Source organism: Anabrus simplex, chromosome 2 (assembly GCF_040414725.1).
Source record: "Anabrus simplex isolate iqAnaSimp1 chromosome 2, ASM4041472v1, whole genome shotgun sequence".
NCBI lineage: Eukaryota > Metazoa > Arthropoda > Insecta > Orthoptera > Tettigoniidae > Anabrus > Anabrus simplex.
Genome location: NC_090266.1, coordinates 1,053,875,488 through 1,053,902,306, shown reverse-complemented (window position 1 = coordinate 1,053,902,306; position 26,819 = coordinate 1,053,875,488). Strand labels below are relative to the sequence as shown.

At 40.7% G+C, this 26,819-nt stretch overlaps 1 protein-coding gene across 2 annotated transcripts in view; it reads left to right on the top strand.

Moving 5' to 3' along the window:
- The first annotated feature begins 201 nt into the window (after positions 1–201).
- Positions 202–26,819, top strand: part of LOC136864668 (histone-lysine N-methyltransferase NSD2) — a 216,267-nt gene continuing 189,649 nt past the window's right edge. For both annotated transcript variants that reach the window (XM_067141967.2, XM_067141966.2), the window contains exon 1: positions 202–349. The gene's annotated coding sequence lies outside the window, so the exon portion shown is untranslated. The remainder of the gene's footprint in view (positions 350–26,819) is intronic.

Here is a 26,819-nt window from a genome sequence, read left to right as displayed (position 1 = left end):
CTTCCCTCAATCTTCAAGTACTTCGTACTCAGAAAACATTGTCACCTGCATTTGAGTACTACTTTATTGAAATTGTGTGCGTGTGTAGAACTAGTACAAATATGATACAGTATTGTGTCTGGGTGAAATAACGAGCCCAAATCAACTTCACGAACAGAACATATATTGGCGTTCTTTGGTGTGGCATTCATTTGGCGGATAGTTGCCGTGCCGAGCGGTCGTGGAATAGTGTGTGTGCGCGCGCTTGGCGTCCCTGTTTGGCATTGTCGAATGGAAAAGGCGGATTAAAAAGGCTTTGGAAGACATTTTGATATTTGTTGAAGGATTATACCTGCTTAAAGGAAATCAGGTAATGATTCTTTTTACATACTCGTTATTAATGTTAAACGATAAGTTGAGATGATAATATTTGTAGGTCTTGGTTGTTTGAATTCTTTCAGTCTGTCCTGTTCTCTTTAGGAAGCTTTTTGTTTTGTGGTGGTGATGTGGAATGGTGCAGATTAGTCCCGTGTAAGCTCTTGCAAAAGCCTTCTTTTCTTTTAAGTAATATGTATAATTGATTTCTAAGAAATACCGGTGTCTTGATATTGGTAGCCATTCCATTTGTTCATTTTGATGTTTTATAGCCAAATTTCGCAATTATATACAGTACGAATGATTTGCGATTGTTAATACCTGCGTTGTAGGGATTTTTTAGGCATTGTCACATTAAGTGAACCTGTAGAAAGTAGGTCTTCGAATTGGAGGGAAAATTCACTTCCGACTCTTAAGTAATATATTTAATTGATTCCTAAGAAATACTGGTGTCCTGATATTGGTAGCCATTCCAATTCGTTCATTTTGATATTTTATAGCCAAATTTCGCTATTACATACAGTATGAATGATTTGCGATTGTTAATACTGGTACCTGTATTGTAGGGATTTTGTAGGCATTGTCAAGTGAATCTGTAGATGGTAGGTCTTCGAATTGGAGGGAAAATTACTTTCGACTTTTTAAGTAATATATTTAATTGATTCCTAACAAATACTGGTGTCTTGTTATTGGTAGCCATTCCAATTCGTTCATTTTGATATTTTATAGCCAAATTTCGTTATTATGTACAGTATGAATGATTTGCGATTGTTAAACCGGTACCTGCATTGTAGGGATTTTGTAGGTGTTGTCACAGTAAGTGAACCTGTGGAAAGTAGGTCTTCGAATTGGAGGGGAAATTGACTTCCGATTTAACCCTTTACTGCATGAATTAGTTTTAGTTTGGTGAAGAAAATTTGAAGCTTTAATGTTCAACTTACGTTCAGTGTTTTAGATCTACCGGCAATTCTTAACTGGGGCTAATAGCTTAACACTCGTTAAGTGATGTGGATTGCCATGATGGGGTATAGGCCCATATACAATTTTTCATGATATTACTTTAGGCTTTTAACATTCAAAAACCAAACATATCATTCCTTTACTTCTCGCAGCCCAGTACTCGCTACATTCAGCTGCATGCGGAACGACTGCCGTTTGTTCACATGGTTGCGGCCTTCTTGGGAAGAATGTTGTGAAACGGTGCTCAGAGCTGCCAACCTCTGTACTAAGGAACTAATGAGTGAGGTGCTTCGATAGCTGGTGGTGGTGATTATTTTTACACGATTAGTCTGGACTGGTTCTTGCCATGTGGACGGTTAGAATAGGGTCTGGATAAGACCGTTGGTCTGGGCGGTTAGAAGCCGTGAAGCGGCCCTAGGCCCCTAGTTTCGTGAGGAAACACGATTGGTCTGGACGGAAGACGATTGGTCTGGGCGGTTAGGATTCTTGCCGTGGACAAGACGATTGGTAGGATTCTTGCCGTAGACAAGACGATTGGTCTGGATGGTTAGGATTCTTGCCGTGGACAAGACCATTGGTCTGGACGGTTAGAAGCCGCAAAGCGGCCCTAGGCCCCTAGTTTCGTGAGGAAACGCGATTGGTCTGGATTGAAGACGATAGGTCTGGACGGTTAGGATTCTTGCCGTGGACAAGACGATTTGTCTGGACGGTGAGGATTCTTGTCGTTAACAAGACCATTGGATCACTGTTAGAAGCTGCAAAGCAGCCCTAGGCCCCTAGTTTCGTGTGGAAGCACGATTGGTCTGGACAGGTTCTTACTGTGCCGACGGTTAGGATAGAATCAGGACAAGACCATTGGTCTGGACGGTTACAAGCCGCATTGTTATCTTACATGGTGTTTTTTGTTTGTGCTTTTATTCAGCCGGGGTTGGTAACGCAATGTATTTATCAGCATTGATGGCAATGACGTTACATTCCGTACACGTTGACCAATGAGAATGCAAGAAGCTGCTTTAGCCATGGATAATGGCAGCTGCTGCTTTTTATTAGGTTATAAAAGTAAATGTACTTCTGGGGGCAGGTTGGTGGGTTCCTAGACATCTCAATGAACACATCTCTCCTTTAAAAGGAATTCCAAGTAAGATTTGCATTATTTTCACTTCCTTATAATGTTACAAACGGGCTATGGGATGTATAGTTATACCACCGAACATTACTGCATACTGGCCAAGTATAGAAATTAATGTAATCTTACTTGGGGAGCGTCTCGGAGGAGTGGTGTGTTCATTGCGATGTCCAGGAACCCACCATCCTGCCCCTAGAAGTACATTTACTTTTATAACCTAATGAAGAGCAGCGCCCATTATAGTCCATGGCTAAAGTAGAGGTGTGACGTCATTGCCATCAATGCTGATAAATACACTCCGTTACCATACCCGGCTGAATAAAAGCACAGACCCCCTTGCTTGCCAGACCAATGGTCTTGTCCAGATCCTATCCTAACCGTTCGCACGGCAAGAACCAGTCCATACCAATCATGTTTTCACATGAAACTAGAGGCCTAGGGCCGCTTGACGGCTTCTAACTGTCCAGACCAATGGTCTTGTCCAGATCCCATCCTAACCCTCCGCACTGTAGGAACCATTTCAGATCCTATCCTAACCGTCCACGGCAAGAACCAGTCCAGATCCTATCCTAACGTCCCCGAAGCATCACTCATTCATTAGTTTCTAAGTACAGAGGTTGGCAGCACTGAGCACTGCTTGACACAACATCCTTCCCGAGAACTCCGCGATCATGTAAACAGAGGACAGTCGTTCCGCGCGCAGCTGAATGTAGTGAGTACTTTGTTGCGAGAAGTAGAGTAATGACGTTATATGTTGCCTGATGGCAACAGTATGCTGTAAAGGGTTAACTTATTTCTGGGCGCCGGGTCTCATTACCTGCAGCTCATGTTGCAAATGTCATGATCGAGTGACGTCCAGGACGGGGTTGCTGGTTGAGTGGACGGGGATTAATTTACCCTGTGGGCCAACATATTTCTAAAGTTATAAATAAGAGGAAATTAATGCAGTTTTACTTCGAGAGCGTCTCGGAGGAGAGATGTGTTCATTGCGATGTCCAGTAACCCACCATCCCGACCCTGGAAGTAAATTTACTTTTATAACCTAATCAAGATTATTTCACGCCATTTTCATTTTTGTATCAATCAATTTTCGACCTAGCTTGGAGTGGCTACTTGTATTTCTATTGACCAATGTAAAGTGGAACTTGATGTCCATCCTGTGAAAAAAGTTAATCATAATCCGTTACCAACCGCAGCACAATAAGAGTGCATGTAAATGTAACATGTTAAGAAAACATGCGCTGCTGTCGTCCCAGTCCAGACCAATCTAGTTTTCTCACGAAACTAGAGGCCTAGAGCCGCTTTGTGACTTCTAACCGTCCAGACCAGTGGTTTTGTCCAGATCCTATCCTAACCGTCTGCACGGCAAGAATCTTGTCCAGATCCTATCCTAACCCTCCAGACCAATCGTGTTTCCTCATGTAAGTAGAGGCCTGGGGCTGCTTCGCGGCTTCTAACCGTACAGACCAACGGTCTTGTCCAGATCCTATCCTAACCGTCCGCACGGCAAGAATCTTGTCCAGATCCTATCCTAACCGTCCAGACCAATCGCGTTTGCTCACGATACTAGAGGCCTACGGCCGCTCGTAACAGTAATCGCCATCACCAGGTATCGAAGCATAGTTCTTGAGTACAGAAGTCTTGGCCCACGGGGTACACTAATGATGGGTGGGTGTACCTAACAATACGATATGTTATTATTAGCGCAGTCCGTGTAACTTTTACCAGTTATGTGCTGTAACCAAGAAGTTTTGAGAATTTACTCTGAAAATTCTATAAGAGTTCTGATGTGAATGAGGTTAACGAAATTTATCTGAATCGTAACTTTTGTTTGCTTTTCATGTTGCATCTCTATATTTGCCTTAGAATGTTCTACATGTCATGGCATTTTATATTTAAAGGGAGTGCTGTTAACTCGGCCTCCTTTTTGATATATATTTTTTTTAAGCAAAATTGGAGTGATGGCTCTCAAATGTTAAAGTAAAGTGGTTATAGTATTGGAAAGCTGCATTGAGTTTATGATGGCTGGAACGAGCCTCTGTGAATATCATTTCCGACTTGTTTTGCAGACCTTTGATGTCCACAAGTGTTAAACACGTGTTTTGGTAGAGTTATAGAATTCTCCCTCAGCATGAAGTATTACTCGCACAACTTTTAGTGATACATGGGCTCCCTAGTGTCGAATCCGCAGACCGCGGTTATGTTCGAGATTTGTATTGGCAACCTTTGAAACACAAACTATGAATCGCTTATGCATTGCTGTGAGACATCTGGCGTACACTTACTTGTACTGTTATTGTTTACGCAGTGAAGCCAAACTATAGAAGTCATGCTAGGAACAAGATTCACATCGAGAAATATTGAAAAAAACCTACAACCTGTTTTCCAGTCATGACCAGGTCAGGGATGTAATGAATGAAGCAGATGTAGGCTAGTAGTACGATGGGGTCGCCACTCCCAAAGTGATTATTAATGAATGATATATGCTATGAAATGATAATGGAGAGTGTTGCTGGAATAAAAGATGACTGGGAAAACCGGAGTACCGGGAGAAAAACCTGTCCCACCTCCGCTTTGTCCAGCGCAAATATCGCATGGAGTGACCGGGATTTGAACGACGGTATCCAGTGGTGAGAAGCCGACGCGCAGCCGTCTGAGCCACAGAGGCTGTTCGAGAAATATTATATAATGTTTTATAATTTGTGTGTGACACAGTCGTTGGCTTGAGATAATAAAGGTTTAGAAAATTCTTGTCGATCGATCATATTATCGATACAATTCAGATTTCATTTCCGTTCAGTTGGCAGTATTACTCTAACCAGGAAAGCTCCCTCCTTACTCCTCACCCCCCCGTAACGTATCACGAAAAGTTGCGCGAGTAATGCACAGTTAGAGATGTATTCGTTGTCAATGCTAGGGACCCACTAATGTCCCAGATATTTACTTCTGTAGCAAAATAATTTTCCATACATCCTGAAGTGAAGTGCTACTGCTGTTAGCTGCAATGTATTAAATATAACATCACACCTAGAGTTCAAGAGAGATTTCATTAGCAACCAGGCTTATCGAACAACAAAAATCCTTCATTCCTCTTCCGTACGCAGTGTACGTATTTTGGAAAGAAAAAGTGTAGAACAATTATGGTTAGTGGTATCTTAACCCTCGGGACGTCGCGTGAGGCAGTGTAACGTCAGTCGTCGTCGTGTGCAGTGGAAAAGACCGTGCAAGAATTCCATATCGTTTTTGTATTTCAATTTGCTATTTATTTTTGTTATGTTGCTATATTTTTTGTTTACTCTGTTTTCATCATTAAAAATACAAATATTATTTATTTACATTTAAATAGTGCTTCAAAATAATACAATAACTAACGTTACGTTCTACTTGACACACATCAAAAAACAGTGCAAAGGGAAGAACATAAATTTACAGAATTCACAGAAGTAAACTGGTAAAAGAAGTATAGTGGAATGTACAAGTAATTTACAACTATCAGTAAAAATATGTACAAAACAAAGTTACAGCAATATAAATAAGGTATACAGTCCTATGGTAAGAACAAGGCTACAACAGATAGAGGGGTAACAGCAGTTAGAGATTTACTGTTCACTAAAGACAATTTATTTGTCATTCTTCACTATATTCGTGAGCTGACTGTGTCCTTAGATAATAAAACGGTCATCTTCACCTTCTGTCCCCATACTGTATGCTTGACAGGTGAAGACAGTGTGCTCCTGGCATATGCACAGAGAGCAGGTAGCACACGAAGTCCCTTTGTCTTTCTGTTTCCTTTTCCACACCATCAATCAATTTGTTTATCCTATCAACTTATTCGGAATCCATTTTCACTCAGAACACAAGTAAACAGTCAAACAATTCATGTATACGAATAGTTGCGTGTCCAGGGTTAGAAGCAAATTCAACAAACGGCAGTAGTCGCCCACGGTTGAAAACACCGCGCACTCGCATAAACATCCACAGCGACAACAGAAGAGCAATTAGGGGGCGCTACCTTGCTATAAACACTAGAGGAGAATGGAAACGAACACTGTAAATCAGTGAAAGGCGACCTTGTTCTGTGTTGCTATTGGCCGGCCGGTATAAGACCAGTATCTGCCGGCATGGGCCATGCATCTGTGTGATGTCATGGGTGACGGCGTTGGGAGGTTGAGATTTATGCTAATGCCGGGTAATTTGAAAGGAAATTGACAATCTGGTATCTTTTTGCTGTTGGACACAATGTACAAATATAATATATCGAGAGTAACAAATCAAGGGGCTCTTAGATTAGGTATAACTTCAATAACGAGTTCGTAAAAGGGAGGTTTACAGCGCGGCTATCGTGACTTGACAAGAACATGACCATGGCTGGTGACAAGAACATGACATATCTGTGGCTTGGTTCTAAAAGGGCCAATGTCATTTTTTATAGAAATTGTGATATTAACTGATACAAACGCGTTTTATCCTGGCTCGCAACATATTAAAAGAGCCAATGTCTCTGTTAAGTGCTCAACGAAACGTTAACGTTTAATTAAATGAGCCCTTGCCAGTAATGTTAGAATACCAATAAAGATTAGAGACCTGGCAATTTTTAAAGAATACGATAGAAAAAATTAGCGTTTAACAAGGTGACTTCAACAAAGAAAGTATAAAGTTATTTAAAGTTAATTGTTGAAAAAAATTGGAAAACTATAAGCAAAACTTCAAATGCTCATAGCTCAAAAACAGGTTTTTTGACATTGGCCCTTTTAGAACCAAGCCACAGATGACGTACGTCTGGCCAGTGACCAAACCATTCGTCTGGGTTGGTTAGGTCCAGATAGTGACAAGACCATGGGACGGCATTGGTTAGGTCTTGAAGACCGTTGATCACTACTTCAGCTCTGGAGACGCGACTTTCACACTCGCGGAATGACTATCGTTTACACGCTCGTGGCCTTCTCGGGAAGGTGGTTGTCAAGTGGTGTTGAATGCTGCCAACTATTCTACATAGGAACTAATGAGTGAGTGGTGCTTAAATAGGTGGTGATGATTGTTACACCATTGTTCCTGACTGGTTCTTGCCGTGTGGACGGTTAGGATAAGACCTGGGCACGACCAGTGATATAGGGACAAGCAAAGGGGGTCCGGGGGCTTAAGTAGCCGCGAAGCGGCCTTACGGTTCTAGTTGAGTGTGGAAACACGATTTGTCTGGACTGATTCATGCCGTCGGACTGTTAGGATAGGACCTGGACAAGACCATTGGTCTGGACTGGTTCTTGCCGTGTGGACGGTTAGGGTAGCATCTGGACAAGACCTGCGATGTAGGGACAAGCAAAGGTGCGCATTTATTGTGCTATTGTTGGTAACGGATTATGATTATCATAATTGATGGGAATAAGATCACGTGCCACTTAACGTTGGCCAATTGGAATGCAAGTAGTTGCTTCAGCAATGAAAATGGCGTGTCATACTCTTCATTAGGTTATAAAAGTAAATGTAGTTCTTGGGGTGGGAAGGTGGGTTCCTGGACATTGCTATGAACATGTAATACTTAGTTTATCGACTAGTAGCGCTGAGGGGGAGTGCTGAGAGAAACAACAATGCTGCCAAATGTTGGTTGTTGGTTTGATATGGCTATATAGTCCTCTCCGTGTAAGGACGTACCCTAAGGGTGCAACCTTACCCTTTCTCCCCTGCAATATTAAGATATTGATTTATGGTTACTTTTCTTGCTGTTGGGTCTTTTTCAGTGTCGGTAACCATACAGTTTAGGGACCCTACTTGCCGATACGACGTCTTACATTTACCGTTAATCCGGCACGTTGGCAACGTTCAATCACTGCTCTAGCGTGAAGTGCGTGTTGCCACCGCATCGCCGTTAAAGTCACTAGTGATACATTTGCGAGAATATTTAAAGCATATTTTCTTTTTCTGTGGGATTGTAAATCTATTTGGCTAATACCAGGTAAGTAGGATTGTGGCATGTTCGGATAATGCATTTAATAACATAGTTTGTGTGAAATGATGAAAGTGCTCAAATACGTCAGTCTCATGTCTAGATCTACCGGTACATGAAATAACTCTTGCGGGACGAAATTTTGGCAGTAGAACTTATAACATTATTATTTTCAAATCCGCAGTGAACTTGAAAGCTGACCTAAATTCCGTTCACAGAGCTTGGCACATTAGTATTCCTATATATTTCCTGATAAGCTTGAAGATATAACCAGCCTGCAGGCTGAAAATATGCCCAATAATCTCTCTCCTTACTGGTTACCGGTATTGAAGAGAGAAGGAAATATTCGCGCAAAAGAAAGGGAAGTCATTGGATGTCTGGAACTTTCGAAAATCACACTGCAAAGACTTATTAAATAAATTGCATCGTTTAACACGCCCCTCTTTTCAAGAATATGGTTATAGTACGCCTACTGTATATCAAAATAAAGACAGATAATTTAAGTGAGAAAGTGTGTTTATTTCCTTAATTCCTCATTGAGGAGATATTCATAATTATCTTGATTTATTTCATCTTATCTTTTATCATTTACTAGGGTAGGGAAACATTCATTATCGGTGTTTACATTGAGGTTAGTTTGTTATGGTTATGTCTGATGATTTTAATATGTAACCAGGCAGGTTGGCAGCAGTGATCAGCCATTACAAAAAAGAGAAAAGAAGAGCATCGGGCGGCGATATTTACTTTCTGGGGTATTTCCTTACGTGGCAATTACTATACTTTTTTTCTTGCCGTGCGGACAGTATGCGCCGTGGCGATAGAAAAATGCCTGTTCAAGGGAGTGTGGCCCCAAAGTGGCCACTGTTCCACATGACAGATTGGCCTGGATGTTAAAAATACGTTAAAGCTAATAAATGACCTTTATTTCTTGCTGTAAGCCTAGAGATTAAAGGAGGAATTGAGGAAGTGTAAGGTTAACGTCCGACGCCATGACACTTGTAAAATTCGCTGGCCACTTAATATTTTTTTTCTTCTGCAAAAGTTGGTAACAAAATCTCGGCGTCATCCTAGGTGTCAATGACATCTTCCATGCGTCAACCAATCACCGTTGTAGTACTGCATAAGCAATGGACTCTGTATATTTTTGGTTATAAAAGTAACTGTACTTCTAGGGGCGGGCGGGTTGGTCCCTGGCGAACGTATTTAACACATCTCTTCCAGTCATGTTTAGGCGAGAATAGCAGTATTTAAAGTAACATTTTATGTAATAATCCTTACGGAACACCCAGTGCAGTTCTACCGGTTCGAACCCCAGTGTCTGTAGCCCTTAGGATGGTTTTCCATGGTTTCCTATTTTCACACCAGGCAAATCCTTGGGCTGTACATTACGGCCAAGGCTGCTTCCTTCTCTCTCCTGACCTTTTCCTATCCCATTGTTGCCATAAGTAACTGTGTTGGTGCGACGTAAAGCAAAATGTAAATAAAAAACATTATTATCCATCGAAAACCACTGAAAATAGTAAGTTAGGCTGTGATTCACTGAAAACCACTTATAGTGATAGGTTAGGTTGTGATCTACTGAAAATCAGTCACGGGTAGGTTAGGTGCGACTGAATTTCTAATTGATATAGGCCCGGTTTCTCCAACTGTATGTTAAATTTTACTTAAAAAATGTTAACTAAGAATTGTTATTAATTTAACACTTTGGCCCAGTTTCTTCAACGAATGTTAAGTGTTAACTCAGCTGTTAAGGAGACTTAACACATAATTTAACAAAATGGTCGTCTCATCAAGAATTGTTAACTGTAACAAATGTTAATGCTTGTGTTAAATTAACCTGGCAGCAGCCCAGTATTAAACCTCTTAACAACTGCTAAAATTTCAAAAGGGAGGCATGTAGATGATGTAAGTTTGAAGCTTTACTGCTGTATGAAGACTATTTATAAGCTGAAGAAGGCAAAGGACGACCCATACTAAAAAATAAGTACTTTCTAGAGTTGTCAGAAGATATATTTCTAATTACCAAAGCCATAATGAAAAAGATACTAGATAATATTGAAAATACGTTAGTTTCCAACAGTGAGGACAAATGTCATGATGCAGAATCCCCTTCGGACCACATGGAGGTGATAGAACACTAAAATGCGAACATATTTTACTCAAGCTTGTCAGGTCTGCAACCTAATAATTCCCGAAAAATGTATGAATCCCCCGATACTAATATAACATCTATATACTTGAAGAGTTGTAACCCCAACAAGTGGAGCAGTTGACGAGTGGTCATGGTACTTGTCTCCTAATCGCGATGACGTGAGTTTGAGTCCAGCCATAGACATACATTTTTAATACAAATTAAATCATTGTTTCAGGGAATGCAAAGGTAAAATGTGAATAAAATGAATAATCAAATTGCAGTGGAACTTTATTTTCTACCTAAAATTAATAGAGAGAGATCCAGATATATATATATATATATATATATATATATATTGTAATGGTCATAGCGTCCACCATGTCAACTGGCAGTGGGCCCGTCCCGGCACCGTATAGACCCACCCCTTATGCTTCATCTGCGCGGGCCTGTAGCAGAGGAGTATGGAAATGACTCCACGATTAGTCTGGAGTGTTCCATCTCGCGATGTTCCTGTATCCATCCAGCATCCGGACGATTCTATTTGTATTGATAAGGTGGAAACTTTCTCGTCTATAACTTACGATAACGGTAAATGAAACTGATAAATCAAGATCTGCGTCGATTACCGGAAGTTGAACGACGTCCGAAGGAGGACTGTTTCCCTTTACCGTGGATAGATGACACCCTTGACACATTATCTGGAGCCCAGTGGTTTTCGACTTTGGACCTGAAGTCTGGATACTGGCAAGTAGCGCTCCGTCGAGAAGACAAGGAGAAGACGGCGTTCTCAACCGGCCAATGGCTCTACCAGTTCACCGTGATGCCCTTCGGCCTCTGCAACGCGCCGGCAACTTTCGTGCGACTGATGGAGGCCGTGCTGAGAGGGCCAACTAACGTCGCTTGCCTCGTGTACCTGGACGACATAATTATTGTGGGACACACGTTCAAAGAGCACGTTGAGAACCTGCGGAAAGTGTTCGGGAGGCTACGTGGGGCTCGCCTAAAGTTAAATCCCGGAAAATGCCAGCTGTTCCAGAAGGAGGTCCGCTACTTGGGCCACATCGTGTCATCGGAGGGAGTAGCCACGGATCCGGAGAAGTTAGAAGCTGTCAGGGACTGGCCGGTGCCGAAGGACAAGCGAGAACTAAGGAGTTTTCTCGGCCTTTGCACGTATTACTGCAGATTTATAGCTGGCTACGCAGATATCCCAAAGCCTCTTACACGGCTCACCGAGGAGAGGAGGTCTTTCCAATGATCAAGCGAGGCGGAGGCTGCGTTCCGGAAGCTAAAGGAGTCGCTGTGTACTGCACCCATCCTCGGATATCCCAAGCCTGGGGAGAAGTTCATAGTCGATACCGACGTGGGAATTGGTGGGGTACTGTCACGAGCGCAAGACGGCCAGGAGAAGGTGATCGCCTATTTCAGCAAGACATTGTCAAAAGCTGAGAGAAATTCCTGCGTGATGCGTCGGGAATTGCTGGCCGTCGTGAAGACCTTGGAGCACATTCACAGGTATCTGTATGTGCAGCCTTTCCGCCTGCGCATTGACCTGGCTCCTAAGCTTCAGAAACTTTGGAATTTCAGACAGCTTGCTGGGTGCAACGCCTTCAGGAGTACGACTTCACCACCGAACACCAATAAGGAAAGAAGCACTGCTACGCCGACGCTCTATCAAGAAGACTGTGCCCTGCGAACTGTACACACTGCCAGAAAGTGGAGAGACAGGCTGGCATCGTGGGCGTCCGGGCCGTGAGGGCCACCGCCGCTGAAGGATGGGATCGAGACGCCCTCAGGAGGGAGCGGCTGAAAGACGACGACATCGGGCTGATCTTACGAGAAGTAGAGTCGGGGCAGAGGCCGGAATGGAAAGACATTGCCGAACGCATTCCAACCTATAAGATGTACTGGGCCCAGTGGTCGTCTCTCATGGTTAGTGAAAGGGTACTTACCCGCACGTGGGAATCAACCGACGGAAAGAAGCACATTGCACAGCTGATAATCCCCAGGAGCACGAGAAAAGAGGTGCTGACCGAGTTGCATGCGTGCGCTACTGCCGGCCACTTGGGAGTGAATAAGACACTAGATCGTGTCCGACAGCGTTACTACTGGGTGCACTTGAGGAACGATGTTGAGAGGATGTGCCAGCTGTGTGACACCTGCACGGCGAGCCGGGGTCCACGTACCAGGAGTAGGGGCTAAATGATGCAATACAACGTTGGAGCACCATTCGAGAGGATCGCCATTGATGTTGCTGGACCATTCCCCGAATCTGATGCCGGGAACCGTTACCTACTCCTAGCTATGGACTACTTCACAAAGTGGTTGGAGGTGTACGCCATCCCGAACCAAGAGGCATCGACAGTGGCCGACGTCTTCGTCAAGAAGTTCTGTCGATTCGGTGTGGATTCCCGGCTCTGTCACGAAATTTGAAGAGAGGTATGAGGGCTGGAACGGGGTCCACTCAGCCTCCGGAAGTCAACTGATTAGAGGTGGGTTCGTTTCCCACCTCAGCCATCCCGGAAGTAGTTTTCCGTGGTTTCCCTAACATAAGGCCACGGCCGCTTCCTTCCCTCTCCCTTCCAATCTTCCCATCCCCCAGCAGCGGCCCAGTTCAGCATAGCAGGTGAGGCTGCCTGGGCGAGGTACTGGTCATCCTCCCCAGTTGTATCCCCGACAGAGAGTCTGAAGCTCCAGGAGACTGGAGAGTAAACAGATATATAAGAAGAATAAGAAGACAATTAAATTAATATTTGAGGGAATGTTAAGAAAAAAAATTGGAACAAAAATATTACAGAAATATCAGTACAGTTTATTTTCTACCTGAAATTAATATAGACCTAAACGTTCTCACGGTTACTGCTGGATCTCTTTATATATCTGTCTGGATCTCTTTCTATTAATTTTAGGTAGAATATAATGTTCCACTGCAATTTGATTATTCATTTTGTTCACATTTTACCTTCACATTCCCTGAAACAATGATTTAATTTGTATTAAAAATGTATGTCTATGACTGGACTCGAACTCATGTCGTCGCGGTTAGGAGACAAGTACCATGACCACTCGTCCACTGCTCCACTTGTCGGGGTTGCAACTCAAGTATATCGATGTATTAGAATCGGGGGATTCATACATTTTTCGGAAATTACTAGGTTGCAGACCTGACAAGTTTGAGTAAAATATGTTCGCATTTTAGTGTTCTATCACCTCCATGTGGTTCGAAGCGGATCCTGTCCCATGATATTTGTCCTCACTGTTGGAAACTCTTAACGTATATTCAATATTGTCTAGTATCTTTTTCATTATGGCTTTGGTAATTAGAAATATATCTTGTGACAACTCTAGAAAGTAGTTATTTTTTAGTATGGGTCGTCCCTTGCCTTCTTCAGCTTATAAATAGTCTTCATACAGCAGTAAAGCTTCAAACGTACGTCTTCTACATGCCTTCATTTTGAAATTTTAGCAGTTAAGAGATTTAACACAGGGCTCCTGCTAGGTTAATTTAACACAAGTATTAACATTTGTTAGAGTTAACAATTCTTAATGAGACTATTATTTTGTTAAATTACGTGTTAAGTCTCCTTAACAGCTGAGTTAACACTTAACATTCGTTGAAGAAACTGGGCCATAGACATAGATTCCCATAGGGAACCCGAAGTTTCTAATTGACCTACTGTCATTGAAACCACTGAATGAATGCCTATAAATATTGAATCAATTACTAGTCTGGGGGATGGTTGGTTCAAACTCCACTGTCAGCGGCCCTGAATATGATTTTCAATGGTTTCCCATTTTTATACCAAGCAAATGCTGGGGCAGTACCTTAATTAAGGCCATGACAGTTTCCTTCCCACTCCTAGCCCCTTCGTGTCCCATCGTCGCTGTAAGATCTATGTGTGACGGTGCGTCGTAAAGGAACTTGTTGAAAGAGAAAAAAAATTACTGGTCTATGAAGGTTGTCTGGTGATTGCACCAGGAACTGGTGAACCAACACCATACATACATACGTACATACATACATACGTACATACATACATACATACACTCTTTTCAATTGGAGAATAAAGTAATCGTAAACAAAACCACGTGGTTTTGACTGCTTCACAATTCTTTCCTTCTCCACCTGCTCAGAAAATAGTCCATGTCTAAATTTATAAATAAGAGTTGTTTCTGAAAGTTTGAAATTTAAAGTATGAAGTATTGAATGCGAAGGCATTTTATCGACTGTAAAATTATTTTATTGTTCTAAGCATCTGGTCAATACTTAGGTACCCGATATTTGTTTGTGGATATTCCTATTTATCTCGTTCTGGTAGCTGTCAAGTGTGTGGAAAGCCGCGCGATTGCTCGATCTTGAGTCAGTTCATTTCAGTCGCTCGTCAGTGGCTGGTGTTGTAAAGCATAAGTGAGGGAAACCTCTGAAAAGTGGAGAGAAGACTTAACGGTATTTAATAAGTTTAAGGAAGCACACCCCGACATTTCAATTGACGATATAGTGAAATTAACAACGGAATTCACCGGTGTGTCTGTTTCAAGTGTGCACAGTGCACGGAAAGAATCCTCTACTACCGGCCATGTTACCACAATGTGTAAAAATAGGCCACATTTTAGAATGTTTTGGATGTGGAGTGCGATGAATTTGTTCGTTCTGCTGTCTGGAGGAAAGTGTACATATTTTTTCAAGACAATGAACCCCTTATGATTAACAAAGTGTTATCGGCTGTAAATTCTGATTCTGAACTCCCAGATTTAAAAAAATCCTCCCTTCACACGCTACTGAATGAAATAGGTTTTGTGTTCATCAGCAGAAATCAAAGAAGTGCCGTAGTGGACGGAGATGATGATGATGATATATTGTGGTGTGGGTGTTATCTTCACAAGATAAGAGGATTTAGACACCAGGAGCAGAAATGATACTATTTGGACGAGATGTGAATTAACGAAGGGAACACATCAAAGGCTTGGCAAAACATTACCGTGAAGTCGAAGAAACGGGCATTTCTTTTGGGTCTAAGCACAGGGCTAAACAATCCTAGAGGGAGGACTAAGCGACTGAATGTGTTACACATTGGAAGTGATGGTGATTTTGTGGAGGGTGGTGATCTTTTGTTTGAGGCTAAAAAAACCCGGAGACTAACACAATGAAATGGCTGGTGATTTTAAAAATCGCGGTTTGAAAGAATTTTACCAAAGCTGATGCCTGGTAGTTTCATCTTGTTAGACAATGCTCATTATCACAATGTGAAGTTAGAATGTATCCCAAACAAATCCTTGAAGAAAACTGAAGTAATTTCATGGCTGAGGAGTAAAACATAACATGCGATGAAGGACTTGTTAAAACCGAATCTGTGGAATTGAAGACTCGCAGGCCTCCGTTTGAGAAATATGTAATAGATGGCTTAGCCGAACAAGCCGGCCATACTGTACTCAGACTGCCCCTGTTTCACTATGAATTTAACACAATAGAGATGGTATGAAGCCACTTTCAAACTTTGTGACTTGCATAAACATCTTGACACAGAAATTTGTTAGGTGACAGGTGATCAATGGAGTTCCTATATCCAGCATGTGGTGTGCAAAGAGCCATGTGCGACCTTGAAAGTTCCATAGATACAGTAGTTGGAAAAATGGTTACCTATTTAGGAGAGGATTCTAGTGATGCAAGTGACAGCGAATCGTCCGATCTACAGGTAATCGCGCCTCTTGCAAGTTCGGATTAATGAAATAATGAAATGTCACGTAAGTAAACATACTTATTCATTTTCATGGCAAATATATATTATAGCACTGATGTGTTTTTTTTACCACATCTCAAAAATGTTCATATGTTTACATCCGTCAATTTTAATTTATGTTCATATTGACGTAAAGAGCAGGCAGTGGGCCATGTGAAACTCCCGGAGTGATACAAAATGTTTGTTTATATCTACTTTATTATTTTATTAATTTAATTTAATTTCGCACAATGTGCGTAATTAGAGGACATACTCATAAGCATTTTCACAGAATTTTGTCAGAGATATTTCTCTGCGCTTACATGTCATTACGTGATATCTGTCACATGGGTTATCACAAAGTTTGCACACGCATAGTTTATCCAGTTGGTGGTAGATGTCTCTCGTGCAGATACTGTGGTGAAAACCATGAACAGCAAAACGCGTCATGAAGTGTCTCAATGGGCAATTGGCTTTTATCCATTCTCTGTTGACCATAGCACCTGTAGCATAAAATTCAGGAAATATTTCTTCTCTTTTTCCTTGCAGTTCACGGAGTAGACTCTGGTATGCTTCTGTTGATGGCAGGCATAGTTCGTATCTTAAATCCTCAATGTAGAAGGATTCTCTGGCGAGAACATATGCCAGACGTGAGAGTGTATACTTTAAAAATCCACAAGGCCTTCTTCAGGAATCTTGCTTTTAATTTTTCGATTTCCTTCAGATTCTTCTTTCTTAATTGGTCCCAAATTAAAGTCAAACCATATGTCACTATTGGAGTGATTTTTAACTTGATAATTTTTAACGCGGTATTTAATGATAACTTCCCCGTAAATTCGGTATACTGTTCATAGTTGATAAAGCGGCGATAACTTTCTCCCGAACGTGGATATTGTATACATTTCCATGAGTCTGTAATGTGATTCCCAAATATTTGTAATGTGTTACGATCGATAGTGCGTCTCTCTTATGAATTATAACATTGCTAGCTGCCGGTTTGCCTTCTTTCCTGAAAGTCATTGACACAGTTTTATTTTCATTTAATTGAAGTTTGTTCTGTAAAGACAGCGTGTAGTTTACCTCTGTGGAATCTTAATGCATCTTCTATATCCCCTTGTAAACATTTTACAGCTTGGAGTGTTGATTTTCCCTTCATGAATCCAAATTGCTCTTCCGGTATTGATCCTTCAACCAAGCTGTATAGACGTTTTGTTATGTGGCTTGTCAGTATTTTTAGGGCAGTACATTCGTGAGCTATTCCACGATATGCGTTTGGATCCCTAATATTTCCTTTCCCTTTGTATAAAATTTTAAGAGTAGAAAGTCTCCAGTTATGAGGTAATTTTCCTTGCTTTATGCATTTATTGTGTAGGTCTGTCCATATTTTCTTGATGGGTTGCTGTACTTTTAAGATTTTCGTAGTGAATTCCGTCTGGACCACAAGCTTTTTTGTCTCGTTATGTTTATTACATGTTCTACTTCCTCTACCGTAAAGGGAGTGAAATTACTCTCTGGATACTCGTCTTCATTTAGCTCTCCTGGTTGAGTTTCTTTTGCTTGCAAGACTTTGCTGAAATGTTCTTTCCATATTTTAATTGGGATGTTGCTTGGAAAATGTGGTTGTTTGGGCAGTACTGCTTTGTACCATTGTTGTTCTGCCTCTTCTATTTGTTTTTGCTCTTTTTTGTCTTGAAACATTTCTTTTGCTCTTCTGATTATTGTTTTATACTTCTTTCTTGCATCGTTATATTTTCGTAGCGATGTTTCTGTTGGCGTTATTCTCGCGCATCTCAGTGCCTTCAGCGTGTCTTTCCTTGCTTTATAGCAGTTGTGATTAAACCAGGGTTTCGCTCTTCGATTTTGTTTATTATTATATACGACAGTATATTTGATACATATTTCTAAATTGGCAATGGCATTATCTATATTGCCTTCACAAATGTTTTCAGTTATTGCATCTGTATCCATTTCAGCTAAATCTAATTAGGTCAACTCTTCTCCCCCTCTTGGGTTTTTCTTTTTCATTCTTGGTCTTTTGCAACTATTCCAGTTTTATGATAGTGTCCACTTCCTTGCAACTTTATTTGATAGTACCTTCTGTTGCGTTGACCTTACATTGCTGAAGACTAGATCAATTGCGCTGCAACCATTTACCCACATACATGTTTTAGAGTCTCTTTTATTTACCATTATCAAGCCTTCACTTTCTAAATATTCGACTACGTTTTCCGATTTCTTTTGACTAATGTCGACTCTGCAGTTTAAATCTCCCATTAATATGGTTCTTTCGTTCTGATGTATCATATTTGTTGCTGTGGCCAGCTCTTCGATGATATCTTCTTCTTTATATTCAGGCTGAAAGTAGACAGCGATTATTATACATAGCTTTGTTTTTACGATTAGAATGGTATCGGTTTCCATCATAACACTAAATGGTGACAGTCTGGCTTTTAACAGCAAGGTGATACCGCCTTTAGGTCTGCCACGTAGACCTTGTGTTGCGTGAGAATGTATGGAGTAAAAGTTTTTGGTGTTCCATTCTACGGTGAGGAATGTTTCAGTTAAGATTACTGCATCATATGGTTGGAATAAGTTTTCTGGTATGAAATCCAGGGCTTTTTTCAATCCTTCAATGTTGCATACTAGTGTCTTTAATGAATCTGTGTTGCAATTTTTATTAATTTTTACGGTATCAATTTTTGCATTTTTGTGGACGTTCTTATTTTTGTTTGCATTATTTTATTGGAAATAGTATACCCTATTTACTTGCGCATTATACCCCTTTTTTCCCCACTTTTACAGCCAAAAAAAGTAAAGGGGGGTCCAATATGCGATAACCTCGAATTTTGTGCAGTGAATACATGACTCCTAGGCTGTAAACGGCTATAAATTGTACATTCTGCACTGTTCTTTAACAAACTTATGAGTGTATTTGAGTTATACTGGCTATTTTTGTTGGAAGGCAGTATTTCTAAATGTAAAAAGTCAATAAATGGTGAACACGACTTTTAAACCTACATATAAAGTACATATAATCCATTTTAATTACTCATATCACGTCGTTCGTTTCATCTCACTGATTCATCTGATGAGAACACGTTAGGAAGGGCATACGGTCGTAAAAAGTTTGCTACAAAAATTCGTCTCTCATCATGCTCGACTCCATAATGAAAAGGGATAGGCCTAAGGGTGTCGTCTTATTATATTATGCAATATTGATACAAAATAACTCGATGGCCAGTCATTTGTCTGTCAGTTGAGCAGTAGGCCTAGCACACAGTAAACCTGATCAATGCTTTCTGTTTGTCTTGCGCCGCTAACTTCCCTGCTACCAGTGTCGTCATTCCAAGTGATGCCATCTTCACTGCCATCTCGTCAGCCATACTCTTCAATCGAGGCAGAGCATTCGAGGTCCCATCTTTTTGAACCTTTTAAAAATAGTTTCATTCCTGACTATAGAGTCCAAACACTGTGAAGCTATTCCCAAATGGTTTCTGGAGATGGTCTGTGAGATTCCCAGGTGTACGTGTAGCAAAAGCTACTCCTTCTGAATAAAGTCGCGTTGTTGAAAGCGTGCCAAACCACCAGCTGATAACTAAGTATGTTGTTGTATTTCTGAATCTAATACATAGTAATTGGAAGCATTCTTTTGATAACTGCACTGTTGAAAGTCAGACCTTTATTTTAAAGTATATGTCATGCTTGTTCTCTACATTCATCACATCAGGATTTACGAAAACAGCTGTAAATGAGATAAGAGACCGCATTGTTTAGGTTAGGTATGGCATTGCCCGGATAGTGCAAAAAGTTCCACGACGGAAAGAATAAAAATAAATAACAAGAAAGTTTGCCGCATTTATGGTTATCTACAGGTGTGGCGGTAATGTGTTTTTTGTTATAATGTGTCATTTTGTACATTCGTTATATCCTTTATCAATGCATATCCTAGTATGTTTTGTTTGGTGTCTACGAAAATTGTTGGCGAGCGAAACAATTGTGATTGGATTGTTTTTATAAAGTTTTAAACCTACTTCTCTCCCAAAAAACCCCATCTTGGCCCGAGTTACGAGATATTAAACGATCTCTTTGTTAATGATCCCTCCTGCCTGTATTAATAGGCCTAGCAGCAACCGTGAATATTTCTTAACTAAAGTAAACTAGTTTCCTCATCTGGAGGTGGTGCAAGTCTTTTAGACAGGCCCCCAGTGTCAGGGAATTGCCTATACCATTTTTACTGCAATCAACCTTCCTGCCATTCGTAAATCTCTGGCGATACGGTGCGAGGAATCTAACTCGGGCTCCCGAGATGGCAGCTAATTGTGCTAACAATTACGCTGGTGGACATTCTTAACTACAAAACGCAGACATATACCGTATTTACTCGTGTATTAGACCCCCTCACGTATTAGACCCGCTCTGGCTTTTCGAGACAAAGAAAATGAAAAAAATAAATCTCGCATATAAGAACCCCCCAACGTAATTAGTCAAGGAACTATTCCGCTTCGAAGCGGGTACAAGTCTTATTGCAGCTCTGATGACATCGAACAAAATTGTGAATAGTTTCATCCGTTCGACCTACGCAATGAAAACTCGTTGAATCCATGCGGTACATCTGTGTTTCATAGTTGAGAAATGTCCGCCTCCGTTGTGTAAGTCTACTGCATCTCTGATGACTTTGCACGAATAGGTGAATAGCCCTAGCTTCGTGTCCGACCCGCGCATTGCAAGCATGCATCAGTCATGTTATATGTCTGTGTTTTTTAGTTAATAATGTCCGCCAGCATAACGGTTAGCACAGTTAGTTGCTGTTCTCGGGAGTCTGACTTCGATTCCTGGTACCGCACTGCCAGAGATTTACGAATGGCAGGAAGGTTGATATGCGGAAAAAGCGGTACATGTAAATCCCCTCCATTGGGGGTGTCTAAAAAGAGCTGTACCACCTCGGGATGAGCAAACGAGTTTACAAGTTTAGCTTTTGCGGTTATTGCTATTTATACAGCAGGCAAGTTCATTAACAAAGTGGTTATTTAATATCTCGTAACTCGGGCCAATATAGGTATACCTATATCTGGAGAGAAGTAAGTTTAAAACATGATAAAAGCTATCCAATTAAAACGATTGTTTTACTTGCCAACGTACCTAACTAATAATAATAATAATTTTGTCCCCACGTACTTTTAAGGGTTTTCGGAGACTCCAAAGAAAACATACTAGGGTATGCGTTAATAAACGAAGGGACAACGAACATACAAAATTAAACATTAGGAAAATAAAACGCATTACTGCCACACGTGTAGATATTCATTAATGCAGTCTATTTTCCTGTTATTTATTTTTATTCTTTCCGTCAAGGAACTTTCGGCACCATCAGGGCGATAATATTTCCCTTTAATTCCAGGTGGAACATGGGCCTCGACGAAATTTCTCCAGCCTGTTCTATCTGCTGCCAATGCTTTCACCTCCCTCCATGTCCTGTTAACTCCAGTAATCTCCTTGTCTATCGTTCTATTCCAGGTAATCCTCGGTCTACCTTGTGTGCGACTGCCTTGTGGATTCCAACTCAATGCCTGCCTTGTGATATTTTCTTGTGGTCTTCTCAGGGTGTGCCCTATCCATCTCTATTTTCTTCTTATCTGTTCCTGTATGGGACTTTGACTTGTGGCCTCCCAAAGATCTTTGTTTGAGATGGTTTTTGGCCACCATATTCTCATAATGTACCTCAAACACCGATTTATAAAAGTCTGTAACCTTGTGGTAATGTCTTTGGTCACTTTCCAGGTCTCGCTTCCATACAGTAACACGGATTTAACATTTGAGTTGAATATCCTTAGCTTCGTTTTTATACGAATGTGTGGGGATCTCCATATTGGTCGTAGCTGTGCAAAAGCTCCTTCGGCTTTATACGACTCACCACATCTCTAGAAGCACCTCCATCCTGGCTTACCATGCTTCCTAAGTAGCAAAATTCCTCTACCCTTTCTATATCCATTCCGTCTACAGTCAAGCTACAATTGTTACGGTGGTTTATGCGCATTTCTTTAGTTCTTTTGTTATTAATCTTTAAGCCAACTTCTTTAGCATCTATTTTTAAGTCATTCAGTTTGATTTCCATGTCCCGAAAACATTCTGCAAGAATCTTACAAGATCTACAGGAAACCCACACACACCTCAAATACCATAAAAAATGACTCCATTCATCCCAATACACAAAAAAGAGCAGCCTATTATAGTATGATTTTTCGAGCCTTTAACATCCCAATGACAACAGAAGACCAAAACAATGAATTGAAGTTAATCCACGACATAGCTAAACATAACGGATACAGCAAAGAAATGGTCAACAAAATCATTCACAAAATAAAATCACAACCTAAAACTAAATTAGCAAAAACAGCCAAACCCAAAAAAGACTATGCCCTATTTACCTTTAACAACACCCACATATATACTATAACTAATATTTTCAAGAAGCACAACATAAAAACAGCATTCAAAACCACACACAATAGTACCAACATTATACATAACACTAAAACAGTCAATAATAACAATAAATACAACCAATCAGGTGTCTACCGTATCAAATGCAACAACTGTGACATAAGTTACATGGGGCCTAAGGCAGAAACTTCACCATCCGCTACAATGAACATATAAATGCAGTAAAACATAACCATTTCTCATCAATAGGCCAACATGTAGAAAAATCCAAGCATAGTTTCACAAACATCAATGACGACATGACGATACTAAATATAAACTCCAGGGGCCCCCTGCTCAACATAACCGAAGATTTCTACATTTCTTTAGACCAATACGCCAACCCCAATCATAACATTAATGATATTACTGAAGAAACCAGCATCATTTTTGACAAAGCCATTCCGACATTAAAGAATGATTACCTCAAAATAGTAAACACACGCTCTAACAAACCAACGAATCACAAGCCTGACCCCGCCCCTACTTCTCCAACGGCCACTCCTTCCCCTCCACCTACATTCCCCTCCACAGCTAATATGAGCCCCAGACGCACTCGCAGTAGAACACAACAAGCCTTCAAACACATCGGCACAAGACTTCCACAACAACTATAGTAAGTACTCTTTCCATACACACACTAGGCATTCCTTCATACACACACTACCGGCATACTTATATCACCTTATCTTTACAGACTACAACAACAAACGTAGACGAGAGGGGTGTTGCCACCAACTACTTCTAAATACAAGCTCGAGACCTGCTGTTTGCTATATTGAAACTTGCCATAGTATATCACAAGTTGGGATATATAACACAACAAAATTTCTTCATGACAAAGGCCCATATCAATAAGACGTACACCAGTTTCAGAATGTTCTCGAAGATTACCTTGCGTAGCTAAAATCAACATAACTTAGAAGCAAAGGAACTGCACAGAGGACAGAAGAATGGAATCTATGTAGCATGAATTGAAAATTTTAACAAGTGTCTACCTATACGTACCATTTTAGTGTGTTGAAACTTTTTAAATGTTATATATTGTGGCCTGTGTGTTTTAATATGTTTTACATACTCATGTTCTAATTTGTAACTTTTTACCCTGACTACTGATATTTTATTATATGCTATTGTATACATTTCCATCCCCCATTAGACATCCGGATGCCTAATACAATAACAACTTGTGAATTGTCTAATGGCTAAAACAAATCATGTAGTAGCTGATGATGGCCGTTAAAGAGCCGAAACCGGTACTAGTTTAATCTATTAAAATAAAATAAATTGTGTATTGAATGGTGGAAAAACACATTTCTTATCTATACTTTGAATCTGTCAATACGGAAAACGAAATTTATAAATAATAAGTCACCCTTCTTCGGTATATTGACGAGGACACCCTTCTTCCACTCCTCAGGAAGGTGTTCTTCATTCCATGTTAGTGTTAGAAGTGGCTCCATGATTTCCGCTGTTAAATCTGGATCTACCTTTGGGGCTTCTGGGATAATGTTATCTACACCTGGTGCTTTGCTACTCTTCATTTATTTCACTGCTTGTGCAATCTCTTGCCGTGTTGGTGGTTCTACCGAGATGTCTGTATTCTCCAAAATGGTTTCAACTTGTTCAGTTCTCGATTCCTCACCAAGATTATTGAGTACTTCCATGAAGTGATGTCTCCATCTTTCCAATTGTTGTCTCAGATGTCAAGGCTACTCCGTTTGCATCTCTGACTGGTTTCTGCCCTGAAAAGTTCCTCCTGGAAAGCTTTCTCGTAATGGCATGTACACTGACTGAGCAAATGTCATGGGATAGTGGAGCACTGATGCGCAGGTGTGTTGTCTGCGCACCACACGCCCCCTATCCCAGCGGCAGTTGTATAGGAGACGTTGTGAGCAATGGCTGTGCATGTGACAGGTGTAACATGGAATGTCGTAGTGAGCTAACACCATTCGAACGGCGTATGGTGTGTTACCAGTTGGTCTGTAAACACTTGTTTATCTCTCCTCACTTTCTTCTTAACCTCCTTGTTGGCCTCCCGGTATTTTTCCATTGCTACTGCTTTCTGGTTTCTTGTTCTACTGGAATTGACAAGTGCCTTACTCTCTCTTCGCTTTTGGATTGATTCCCAAGTGTCATCCGATATCCATTCTTTCCTCCCTGGCTCTCTGTAGTCCACTATCTCTTCACATGTCATGAAAGAGTTCCTTGACTGTGTTCCATTTGGTATTTACATCTTCATCTGGTTGTTTGGCGAGGGCTTCGAACCTGTTCTTCAAATGTATCTTAAATTCATTTTGCACTTCAAGTTTCCCATATATCCCAGAGTTGAAACGTTTCATTCTTACTGCTGCCTATTATACTGGTGCTGTCACCTACAATCTAATATCAGCAATCATAAGGTGCTCCACATTTATTCCTCACATCCAAGAGTGAATGTCTCCCGTCTTTTACTTATTGCCAAGTGATCAGTTTGGTTTTCTGTCCAGAGATCAGGTGACACCCATGAGATCTTGTGGCAGTTCTTATGTGGAAACAATGATCCAGCTATAACCAATCCAAAATTACTGAATATGTCTATGAATCTCTGGCCATTATTTTTTTCTTCTATTCCGTGTCTACCCATGATGATTTCTCTTCCTTCATTTTCATTACCAATTTTTGCATTTAGATCTCCCATCAATACCACAATGTCCTCCTTTATCCCTGCCAGTGTTGTCAGCCTATCATAAAACTCCTTCTCTTCCTCTTCTGCTACCTCTGTTGGCGCATTACATTGTACTATGGTCACAGGTCTAACTTTGGTTCTTATTCGTACAGTAATTATCCTGTGTGATACAGGGGTCTATTCCATTATGCTGTTTTTTGCATTCTTTGTGAGTAAGACACCCACTCCACTTGAATGCTGATCATTTTCTCCCTTAGCCTTTAAAGATCCCTCTTTACCCCAAGGCTGTGGTTTCTTCTTTATTTATCCCCAAGAAGAAGGGTTGCCTCATCCGCCAGCTTCGCCGTACCAAAGGACTCCTTCTCCGCCGTTGCTGCCATTGAGGTCTTCACCAGAGCCCCGTTAGCCGTCACTTTTCAGGGTTCCTGTAGGGCCTTTACAGCTGTCGTAGCGGTCATGGGGCACACAGTCCCCACTGTACATCACCCCTACAGGCAGTCCCATACTTCATGCCGTTGCCCACCTCCCATGACGTGGACGAGGGGTTGGCCATGTGGGAGGCGGGTGATAATATACCTAAGCAATGTGGTCTGTCTTATCTCATGGACAGCTGTTTATAAAATCCTGATATGATAAATGTAGAGAACAAGCATGAAATGTTCTTAAAAATAGGAGTCTGTGTTTCAGCAGCTGCAGTTATCCAAAGAATGTTTCCAGTTACTATGTATTACATTCAGAAGTACAACTCTTTAACATACACTAGTTATCAGCTGATGGTTTGGCACACAGAACACCGGTTTGGCATGCCTTCTACAGACGGCTTTATTCGGAAGGAGTAGCTTCTGCTACATATACACCAACTTCGAATACAAGAGACCATCTCCAAAAACCATTTGGGAATAAATTCACACTGATTAGACTCTCTAGTCTGGAACAAAATGATTTTTAAAAGGTTCAAAAAGACGGGACCTCGAATGCTATAATAATATAAGAAATTAATTTTAACTCAACCTATTTAATACAGTGCAAGATATTAACATATTAGTTAAACATCGTTAAAAATAGTTGAGACATGTTTCTCCCCTTCTGTCATATCAAATACCTCAAAATTCTACCAGACGTTTGGTTGGAAATTATAAAAATATGTTGCATGAGTGAATACATTAAAAAACATTTACAAGATCTTATCAATAAATCAAATTGATTAAAAAATGTTACACTAGTGAACATGTTGGTGAATTTTCACTCAAAATAAGGCCGTCATATGTACAGTATTGACAATAATGGTAGTTAGTCTTATTTGATGCTAAGTTTGAAGACAGTTTAAAATTTATATACAAAAATTGAGTATGAATGCAGAATACATATAATTACAATTTACTGTATGCATATTTTACATTGTAAAAATAATATGGAAAAGAATTCCAAATGTGTGTTAATTT